The sequence below is a fragment of the Peromyscus californicus genome, unplaced genomic scaffold (genome assembly GCF_007827085.1).
Source record: "Peromyscus californicus insignis strain IS unplaced genomic scaffold, ASM782708v3 Scaffold_22__1_contigs__length_63687245, whole genome shotgun sequence".
In the NCBI taxonomy this organism is placed as follows: Eukaryota; Metazoa; Chordata; class Mammalia; order Rodentia; family Cricetidae; genus Peromyscus; species Peromyscus californicus.
Window position 1 is genome coordinate 3410457 of NW_026294525.1, and position 11713 is coordinate 3422169.

The following is an 11713-nucleotide window of genomic DNA, read 5'->3' on the forward strand; positions in this document are numbered from 1 at the left end:
TGCTGTGCCTCAGCAGCACACATATGGGGTTGGGAATCTACTCTTTTATATACCTGTGCACCAACTGGATAATTAGCATTTCATCCACATCATGTTTCATTCATTTAGTTACAAACTCATCCACATATCCCATCATTCACTCATACCCTCTTCCTGCCATTCATTTGTTTACTTATTAACAAGTATTTATTGTGGGGAAAAAAAACAACAATTTTCTGAGCACTGTTCTAGGTACAGGGGGTTATCCTTGTCAACCACGCATATCACTATCTCTGGTGCGACTCACCTTGACACTAAGTGCATCCCGGAAAACTTGCTGGACCAAGGATCCCTCACATTCCTGACCCGAAAGTGACATGAACATAGACTTTTCTCACCCTCCCTTACCACTGCTTGCTACACTGATATTTGAATGAATGTGCAGTTGCCAATGAATAGTAATGACAGTATCCTTTTGAAGGTGATCTAGCCTCTTCTCTTAGAAAGTTTGTTTCTAACAAGAACTTAAGGTTACGCCTGGTGGTAGTGGCTCACAACTTTAATCCCAGCACTCAGCAGGCAGAAGCAGACTGATCTCTGAGTTCTAGGACAGCCTGGTCTACAGAGGAGTCCCAGGACAGCCAGGGATACACAGAGAAACTCTATCTTGAAAAAATAAGACACAAAACAAAAAAAATAAAATGTGATGTACAGTTTCCCATGTTGAGCTTGACTCCTAGAGGACTAGAATAATACATCTCTAACTGGAATAAGCAGCTACAGCAACAGAAGAAAAGAACAAGGTGATAGGATCTTGTAGACATGGAAAAGGTTTTTTTAAAATAGGGTCTTAATATGTAGACCACACTGGCCTGGAACTCACAGAGACCCGCCTGCCTCTCCCTCCTGAGTGCTAAGAGTAAAGGTGCCCACCATCCAGCAAGCACTTTATGAACTTTGTGATAACAGATGTTTGACAAACAACACAGAACTTCCTCAACACTAACCTCCAAAAGATCTACAATGGCTGTCCTAATCTCCGGGGCAGGGACAACGACTTTCCCCTGACAACGTTGTTCTCACAGTACTCCTTAGCACAGAGGGTCTAGATGGTTCAGTGTCAATGAAAAAAATGCAGAAAGATCTGAAACAAAGTAAAATTGTCATTTTTCACTGATGGCATACTGGTAAAAACCATGTGGGATATACAAAAACATTCTAGAATAAATGAGTTAACAATGCCAGAGGTTCAAGGTGAAGACTGATACTAGTCACATTTCCATGTGTTAGCAATGAAAATAAAAATTAAAGACAAACACCATTATCTAACCCCATCAAGAACATTCATACCTGAGAATAAATTAATAAAACATATGTAATACCTCAACACTGAAAAAACAGAAAACGTTTCTGATAAAAATGAAAGAAGTCTCAAATAAGAGCATTGGTTTCTGTTCACAGACCAAGAGACTCAGTGTTGTTATGGTGTCAATTTCTACAAGTGAGCACAGATGCAATTCAATCTTTATAAAAACCCCAGCAGGTTCTTAGGAACAGAAACTGATAATATCATTCTAAATGCCAAGATTTTAAAAGGATCTAGAATATTCAAAACAGTCTTGAAGAAAAGCGTAGTTGGAGAAATGCGCGATCAGACTTTACAGCTGACTCCAGAGCTACAGGGATCAGGCTCCTCGGAGGAAGATGGAGACACAGATCTGAAGCAGGTGCACAGTCTGGAAGCAGATCTGCTCATGTGTGCCCACCTGGCTTGTAACTAACCTGCCAAGTCCACTGACTGGAGAAAGCAAAGCCTTTTATGGATTTTTTTTTTTTTTAAGATTTATTTTATGTGGATGAACTGTTTGTATAAATGTCTGCGAACCATGTGCATATACCTGGTGCCCAATGTTCAGGAAAGCATTTCAGATCCCCTGGAACTGGAGTTATGAACGATTGTGAGCTGCCATGTGGGTATTGAAAACTTAACCTTGGTCCTCTGCAAGAACAAGCATTTGTAACTCCTGAGCTATATCTCCAACCCCAGCAGTCTTTTAGAATACATGTTTTGAGGGGCTTGAGAGATGATGGCAACAGTTAAGAGTGCACACTGCTTTTGTAGGGGTTTCCAGCTCCTGTGTCAGGGGCTCAACACCCCTCTGTACTCTGAGGAAACCTGCACTCATGTACCTACACATATATACGTAATATAAAAACAGATATTCTGATTCAAATAAATATGTGTAGGTAAATTAAAAGGAATCTGACTTCTTTTTCTGCCTCTACACAATTTAAATGGACTGTAGCCCTGAATATCCTGTTTCTGGAAGAAAATATAGGAAAAAAATTCAAGTGACCCTGGGGTAAGCAAAAAATTATTGTACAAGACATAAATACACTAACTATAAAAACAAAGCACATTTAAGTATGGGCATGCACACTTACAGACTTGGCTAATCAGGAGGCTGAGGTGGAGGATAAATTGAGCCCAATAATTTGAGCTCAGCCAAGGCAACACAGCGCATCGGGTGGCAGGGGGTGGGGGCGATAAACAGAATTTGAATTTCGTGAAATTGAAAAATCTCTGTTCCTCAAAAGATTAAGAGATTAAGACAATTAACAGTCAAGACTGAGAGGGGAGCTTTGCCGCATGCGTAACTGCAAAGCTAGGATCCAGGCTGAACAACTCCAAACCAACAATCACGCCGCGAGACAAACAAGCCGTGGACATCATACAGAAGCCAAGAGGATGAAGGGTGCTTGGCACCATGCGTCAACACAGAGGTACCAGTTAAAGCCTCAGTGGACACCATTAGGACGATGGTCACGTTGATGAGAGCGTCGTGTGGAGCAGCTGCTTGGGAGGGAGAGCTCTTCGCAGCTTTTGCTTGAGTCAAACATACTCTCTCAGGACCAAGGCTGTAGAGCACATACTTAGCATGCACAAAGCCCCGGGTTCGACCCCTAGCTCCCCAAACCAAAAGCCCTCAAACCTAACATACATCTTTCCTATGATTTAACAATTCCACGCTTATCCAAGGGCACAGAAAACTGTATTCGCTTGAACACTTGTTCTGGAATTTGCAACACAGACCAAACTGGACGCAATCCCAAATGGGAAACAGCCAAAATGTCCAGTAATCAGGAAGTGAGTTACCAATGGCGTGGTGTTCACACAGTAGGACACCATTTAGTAACAAAGTGACAGATGGTAGACACAAGCAATAGCATCACTGGACACCAGAGAAGCCCAGCACCAGGGGCTGAACTGCATGGGGCGTCTACGTGGAGGCCTGAGCTGAGGACAGAACTTAGGAGGGTTTGATGGGAAAAGCATAGAAAGAAACTCCCAGGGTGATAGAAAAAACAGAGTTGGGTTGATGTGTGGAAGAGTGACAGTCCACTGGTCACACAGGAACTCTGTGTTTATTTTGTGCTGATCATATGTAAATCAAAGAAGGAAAATTCAGGAGTGCCTGGCTCCCCTTTCTTCTCCTTGAGTTCAGCTTGAGCTACTTTTCTCCTGTGGAAACAGGAGCTTCTTCAGCTATGGCCAGACTGTCCAACTGTGGGCCACCAGCCTCTCATGAGCTCTAGGGATAGCCTGCCCTCTCTAAGGGCAAGCACTCTGGAACTCAAGTTTTCCCACATGTGATCTGGGGGAAGGCCTGCTTGGGATGATTCACAGATAGAAGAGGAACTTCAGCAACGTACATGTATGGTGGCATGCAGGCTAGGCTAGGCCCTGCCTGTACCACCTATGAGGCTGCAGCGCATACCGTAAGGAAGCTGGTGAGCTTGGGCCAGCAAATCGTCAATAGTCTCTGCCTCTTCCATCATACACTCACCATCCCTGTTCTTCTAGGGTTCGAATTTGTTGCAGAAAAAAATTTAATGTGTTGCAGAGACCCACAGAGTTTTCCTAGTAAGAACTTGCTCAGGGTCCAAGAATCTGAGCTTGCTTTACCCAGCAGGGCTGCATAAGGGGATGATTTGACCACAGGCATGGTTACCAGGTGTTTGGAAAGGTCTGCACTTGGCTGTGTGGTGTGCTTTGATCTAGCAAGGGGGAGATCTTTTGTCCCGCCCCTTGGCATTGTTATAAAAAGCCCTTTTGAAGAGCCAGAAGGGGCTGTAGGGTATTGACCCAGGTCCTCCCGAAGCTATCCTGTATTTCTGTCTTTCTCCTATTCGCTATCTTCCTATCTAATATTTTCTTATCCCTCTCTCCTCCTTATAGGAATCCTGGAAAAAGTTCTCACAGATGGTGCCCAACATGGGGCCCCCACAATGTGCACAAAAGTGTATGAAGAAAATTACCTAAGATGACTTCACTGTCATTATCGGGTTCCTCCTTTGCTATATACTTTCTTCAAAATTGTGATTACAGTGTATAATCCATGTCAATACATTTGTAATTAATACATACCAAAAGGATCCATGCAACTAAGTATTTTTGCAAGACAAGGTTTAATACTGCATGGTATCCCATCATATGAAGGTACTATAATTTAACCAAATTGGATTGGTGTTATTGAAAAATCTCTCCAGACTTTATGAGAGCTTGAGCATTTTGTGCTTGTAGGTCTTTCCCCAACACCTCCCAGGCGTGTGTTTGGGTGGGAATGCCTTTCAGGGTGTCCTGAGAGAGGGACAGCCCAGTGGACCGCAAGGACCTTCTTGGCTAGGAGAGCCCAAGAAGAGCTGGCGTCAAAGCCTGGGACGCTGGTGACCCTCCCACTCGCTGGAAGGTAGTCTCTAGGACAGAGCCTCTCCTGGCAGGACATTTTACTTCGAAAAGTCTTTTCAAACATTATTCTTTAGGGGCCCGGGAGGAGGTTCAGTCAGGAAACCACTTGCTGCGCAAACTTGAGGGCCTGGGTTCAAATCCCCAGCTCCCATGTGAAAGCCGGCGTGGCGGTGTGTGTGCGCGACCCCAGTGCTGGACGCGGGGCATGGAGAAGGGAGACCACGGATGTAGTGGGTAGCCATTCCAGCTTTGATCTGGAAGTTCCAACCCCCATTGAGGCTTCAGCAACTGTCACGCCTACAAGGCGGGGCCAAGGGAGGACCCTGGAGATGGGCAAGCGCTCTCTCTGTTCCTGGACCCTAGACGGTGGAGGATGACCGATCAGAGCTCCCCAGACCCCGCGACCTACCTATCCCTTCATTTTTAGTTACCCACTAAATAAATCTTCCTTTTAACTACGTGGAGTGGCCTTAATAATTTCACCAATAGCACTCGCTGGCTAGCCATCCTAGTCAAATGGTAAAATCCAGGTTCAGTGAGAGACTCTATCTCAAAACATAAGGTGTAGAGTGACTGAGGAAGACACTCCACATTGACCTCTGGCACACACACACACACACATACACACACACACACACACACACACACACACACACACATACACAGACACACACAGACACACACAGAGACACACACACATACACATACACACAGAGACACACACAGAGACACAGACACACACAGAGACACACACACATACACACAGAGACACACACACAGACACACAGAGACACACACACACACATACACACACACACATACACACTCACAAAGACTCACACACAGGAACATGTACATGCACCACCTCCACACACAAACATACCTTTGTGGAAAGACAAGCAGTTGCTGTTTAATAGTAATAACAAACTATAGCATTGTTGCTCCGACTTAATGAATCTGCTCTCTGGTGAGCACGGCGGGATACGGTGTTCTGCTGACCAGAGGGGCTGGAAACAAAGATGATGTAGAGAAACATGCTCCAGGAACTGCTCTCTGTCGTTACTCACATCCACCAACGCAGACAGGCTCGCTGGCACAGTATGTCCTGGTGGGAAGTGGCATTCTCTTTCATCTTTGCTGTGCGTCTCTCTCACGCCAGCTGAGCATCTGTCCAAAGCAGTGTGGCTCTCATGAGACTCAGAGACACTGCACCCCACCACTTACTGATATAAAGTGGGGTGCCAGGAGGACCGTGGGGTCCATTTTTATCTCCTTTGGTATCGTGCAGGCAAGACCCCTGATTTCCTAGTCTCTCTTTTTAATGCACTACACAAGTTGCAAATGACCTTTCTTGGTGCAGGTGAGGTGCCTTTGCAGCTTCGCTGGCAGCAGTTACTCTGGTTTGAGTGGTGGCTTTGGTCACCCGTCTTGGTCACTGATCCCTGGTGAACTGTGAGGGCCTCTTCAAGTCACGGAGCTTTTCTTTTCAGTAGGTAAGTAGAAGATTTGCTCGATTTCAAACACAGGCTCTCCATCTGCGTGGTGAGTGAGCCGCGGTGGGGAGGGTCCCCACCTCAGCTCTGACCACCTGTCAGACAGGAGCAATCCTAGGGACTGCTTCCTCCCCAGCGAGACCCCAAGGCAGGGTCCAAGGAGCCCACCTCCCTTTGTCCCCTGTGCGCTTGGTACATTGGACTTTCTCTGGGATGGGCTCTTTCCACCAAGAAGCCCGGGCCTCCAGTGGGAAGATATGGAAGAAGGCACACACATACATAACATCAGAGAGGAGATGAGTGGCCAAATGACATCTTGGACAGGGGAAAGCCTGCCTGGCATGCTGTAGACCAGTCTTTGCAAAGTCCAGTAACTCTACACACAGTTTCAGGGCCCTGTGGGGCTGAGAGCAGGGTCTCCAGGGAAGGGGCCCACGGCACAGAGCATGAGTCAGAGCAGTCAGGGGGTCAGCTAGGAGGGTGCTGAGGAGTTTTCCACGGACTTTATTGTCCCTTCATACCCTGACATCATGGCTGGGCTGGGAGCCAGCAGAAACTGTGAGTTTTTGTCTCTCTCTGCTTTTGGAATCCCGGGGAATTCACAGAAGCTCTCCTTCACAGGAGCTCTTATCTGTGAAATGAGGACACCATGTCTACTAGCTTCACAGGTAAATGTGAAGACAGAGGGCCCTGGAGGGATCACTAGGGGCTGCATCTCTGCATGATGACTGTATCCTGAGGGGAGTTGGCTAGCTTCTGTGTAGCTCAGGCCTCAGATACCCTTGGATCTCCCACAGCTTTGCAGTGTTGGGCTCTACCGAGGTCTGAGGCCCAGGCACACACCCTTGGTGTCCTCTCAGCTTTCATTCATGTGGATTGGAGCCGCAGCTGTGATCCACAGAGGAGGGTGGGAGCCCAAAGCCTCCACATTCTGCAGGCTCGCTGGGGAGCAGCTTTGAAAGCACTGTAATTTAACTCAGATCGCAAGGGGCATTGCAAGTTCAGGGCACCATCCTGGGCACTGAAAGGCCTGTTTCTGTTGTGGCTAATGGGTATGGTTGTGAGCAGGGACTTAAATAGCCTTTTCCCTCCAGGATAACGGCCAGACACTGTCAGGAAGTTGCACAATGTCAAATCTGAGTCCAGGACTCAGCAGAGTTCAAAAAAGATAGAACGGAGTAGGTTGAATGCCACTCTCGGGATGAATTTAGGCTTTTGTTTACAATGAGCTGTTTGGCCAGAAAACCCACACTTGTGCAAATACCGAGAGAGGCCAGAGTCCACTGCAAGATGGAGGGCTGGCAACTTTAGGAGGGTTCCTGTATCCATTCCTAGCCACGTTCTTTGAAACATGCTCTGCTTCAGAGAAAAAGGATCAAACAGTGGGGCTGGATATGGGTCAAAGGTTTAAGGAAGGCTTGTGTGTCCACGCAGGACTTCCTTCCTCACTCAGGGGGTGCAACTGGAATGCCCGCCCTGGACAGTGTTCTCTCAACGCCCTAGGGGATAGTTTCCAAGCTGGAATTCCCCACACAGGTGGACAATGTGGGGGAAGCTGTTACAGTAACAAGGGTGAGAAAGGAATTCAAGGGAGGACTCTAATGGGTGGAGGGGATGACCGGTGAGTGCACGAGGAATCAAGACAAGCTCATGAGTGTGTGTGTTGGAATGTAGAACTGACAAACTGCTTCTTTCAGACGCGCTGTGCCATGGGAGAGCTGACAGGGAGAGCTGTGTCTCTTGTCCGGCCTCTCTTCCACTTTGGGTTTGTCCCCTGGTTCTGTGTGGCAGACAGTCAATAGTCTTAGACACAGCCTCAGGGATGCTAGCTCCCAACTAGGAGCTGTCTCCACTGTGGTCTTCCTGGGTGTTGTCTGTAAGATCTAAAGTAGGGAAGGGGAACCACAGGCCACACGCAGGACCGCTCAGCACAGACAGAGGGCTTGTCCACATGGAGGAAGGGTGGAGACATACACTCAGACAGAGGATCGAATGCTCTTTGGTTTCCCAGTCTCTAAATTACACAAGTTGCCAGGTGGTGGTGGCGCACGCCTTTAATCCCAGCACTCAGGAGGCAGAGCCAGGCGGATCTCTGTGAGTTCGGGGCCAGCGTGGTCTACAGGGCGAGCTCCAGGACAGGCACCAAAACTACACAGAGAAACCCTGCCTCGGAAAACGAAAAATAAATAATAAATAAATAAGTAAATAAATAAAAAATAAAATATACAGTGTTTAATATTTAATTGAATATTGTTTAGCTGTCACTGAATACGTTTTTTAATCACACTTACTCATTTTGTGGGGGAGGGAGTGGGTGTGTGCCACGCCACACGTATGGAGGGCAGAGGACAACCTGAGGGAACCTGTGTTCTCCCTCCACCATGGAGGTCCCAGGGATAGGACTCAGCCTGCCAGGCCTGCCAGCAAATGCCTATCGCCATCCAGCCACCTCTCCAGCTGCGCTCTCCTTTTTAAAATGACTTTATGCTTTTAGAGCAGTTTTAGTCTCACAGAAAAAACTGGGAGGAAGATGCAGAGATTTCCAACGGGCCCCCAGCAGGGCCTTCCTCCCCTCTCCCCAATGTCCCAGTGGTCCATTTGCTGCACGGAGGAGCCTCCAGGTACCCATCACCACCCACAGTCCACATTTGGTTAGGTGTCCCTCGAGAGTACAAAAATATGTGCATATGTGAATTTTCACCACCCTAAAAGCCCCCAACTTCTGCCTGCTCATCCCTCCTGGGTGGGCTTTCTATCAGTATAACAAAATAACAGGAATTCTCAACTTAGGAAGGAAAAAAGGTTCACTTGGGCTCACAGGTCCTCAGCAGATTGACCTGTGGCTCTCAGGCCTGTCCTGGGGCAGCATTGTGAACAGGAGCTCAAGAAAAGAAGCTATATCTGTAGAGACAGACTGATAGATTAAAACTTTGGTACTATGGAGAAACTGGAACGTCACAGGTACAGAGGTCAATTATCTTATCGTGGGCTACTTCTAGCCCTCTGGAATAGCCACTGCTTGCCCACCTCTGCTGTGGGATAATGCTCTTATACACTGTAAAGATTTGTCACTCAAATTGTTTAATAAAACACTGATTGGCCAGTAGCCAGGAAGGAAGTGTAGGCAGGGCAGACAGACTAGGGGAATTCTAGGAAGAGGAAGGGCGGAGTCAGGAGACACCATCCAGCCACCCAATGAGCAACATGCCAGCAGACTGGTAATGCCATGGCCATGTAGCAATACATAGAGTAATAGAGATGGGTTAATTTAAGATGAATGAGCTAGCTAGCAATAAGCCTGAGCCATAAACCAAAAACAGTTTGTAATTAATATAAGCCTCTGTGTGTTTATTTGTGACCGAGCATCTGCAGGACACAGGAAAACGTCCGTCTATACAACTCTGAATAAGAACTAACATCCTGTGACTAACAGGATGGAATCTATTAACAGGCCTATGACTGTTATCAGACAGCATCTTAGGCCAATAGAAAAGCTCCTCCCATCTCAATGTACCCGCCTCTCTGATGTCCCCACCAATGTATTTTAAACTTGCCTTGATCTATGACTTCCTTTTTATGATTTTTGTAAAACTTCATCAAACTGCTTTCACGTTGAAATTTGGAATTTGAGGTATACTAAACCTGTGTTCCTGAACCATGGTCACTCAAAAATGGCTCCAGAATCAACTATCCCTTATTCCCTGTAAGACGATAGCTGTGGTTTTTGCATTGACAGCACCGTGTGGGGGGACCACATAGCAGAGGAGGCTTGTCTGCCTCACATCCATCGGGAGCAAAGAGACAGGCAGGAAGAGCCCAGAGTCCCAGTATCCCCTCTTTCATTCCACACTGACAGACCTCTAACTCCTTTCCACCAGGGCTTGCTTACCACAGCGCCAAGCTGAGGACCATGCCCTCAACACACAGGCTTTGGCAGAACACCCAGGATCCAAACTGCAGCACCCCCTCCCACCTAGCCCCGGATAGCCATTGGCCTTACTACCTCTACAGTCTTGACTTTCCCAGAATACTGTATAGCTGAAGTTAAGATGGACTTCTTTCACTTACCAATATGCATGTAAAGTTTTTACTTCTTTTCATGGTTTGAGAGTTCTTTACTTCTTAGTACTAAATATTCCATTGTTTGGCCATACCACCTTTTTACTTAATTGTCTGAAGGGCATCTGGGTTACTTTTGATTGTTAATAAAGCTGCATATCAGGACCCACGTGAAGCTTGCTAAGGTCCAACTCCTTTGGTGGTGGAGTTAATGGTTTTCTCAGCATTAAGTCTTCTGACACCTTTGAGTTCCTGGAGGAACACTTTGTTAAGCCAAGGAAGTTCTCTTCCATGCCTGATTCTCTGGGGGAGCTGATATTTTGAGAGCCGAGCAGAAAGGCTTAAGTGAGTTCATGTTCAGAGCTCTGAACATTCCCAGCACTCTGAGCAGTACTTCAGGGGTCTGTGGGAAGAAGCTCATAAGGCTGTGGAGAGCAGGCCTAGGACTGGGCCCAGTACAACAAGATACCTTTATTTCCAAATTTCTTCAGAAGAAATTCCTCCAGCAGGGCTGGGAGGAAGGAGGGCAGATGTCAGAGGAGACCCCACAGCAGGGCAGTTGTGGGCTGTAGGACATGTGCCGAGGTGCTGGGGTCCCACCGGCGGCATCAGGCCTGTTGACTGCCACCTATGTCTGAGCTCAGCTTATCTCTGGGGCCCACAGACCCTTAGGGAAAGAGATGGAGGCTGTTTGTTCTGTTGTTATTGTTTGGGAGAAATGCTTTTCAAATGCTCTGCTTCTCCTCTTTGAGACAAGAGTGAGAGTAACAGGTAGGATGGAAGAGTTCACTTCTTGATCCTTCATCTCCTTCCTACAGTCATTCCTGTGCCCTGTTGCTGTCCCCTCCTGAGTGCTCAGGTGGACTGGTGTGGTCTCCTGTGACTGGCTGGTGCCGGAAAAGTGAGAGAGAACACAGGACTCTTGCTTTATGTTCGCCCCACTCGGTCCCAGTCTAGTGATGACTGTGGATTCATTACTGTTTAAAAACCACACCAAGAAAGTTATAGTGTACCCTGTCTGACTGGAAAGTCTTGAAGGAGGGTAGAGAGGGGTTCAGTCATAGCTCTCCTACCGGACTCAGCATAACTCTGTGTCCCTCTGACATTGGAAAGCTGGGAGTTTGATGTCACTCTAAACTAGGTCAGGAAAACCCTGTCCTGTCCCAGGGGGCAGGAGCTGCCCTTTGTAAATTATGGCTCTTTATCCTGGATTTATTTTCCCCACAACTGGGTAAGTTCCTGCCAAGCTAACAGCTGGGAAGCCAGCGATCCCTCTGCACTGTCTTAAGGGATGGCACCGGCTTTGTTAGGCATGGTTGACGGCTTCCTGGCAGTGGCCCACAGCAGGTTCCTACTAATATATTTGCAAATGAGAAGAGAGTTGGAGAGTGGGGATCCAATTTGCTCTGTCAATCACCCTGGATTTTCTCTC

The 11713-nt window shown here is 47.2% G+C and overlaps 1 long non-coding RNA gene across 1 annotated transcript; it reads left to right on the plus strand.

The window, feature by feature from the left end:
* Window positions 1-6786: 6786 nt before the first annotated feature.
* Window positions 6787-10451, plus strand: LOC128118757 (uncharacterized). The gene is made up of 2 exons (XR_008221309.1): window positions 6787-6890; window positions 10101-10451. It is a non-coding gene; the product is annotated as an uncharacterized LOC128118757 (long non-coding RNA).
* The last annotated feature ends 1262 nt before the right edge of the window (window positions 10452-11713 follow it).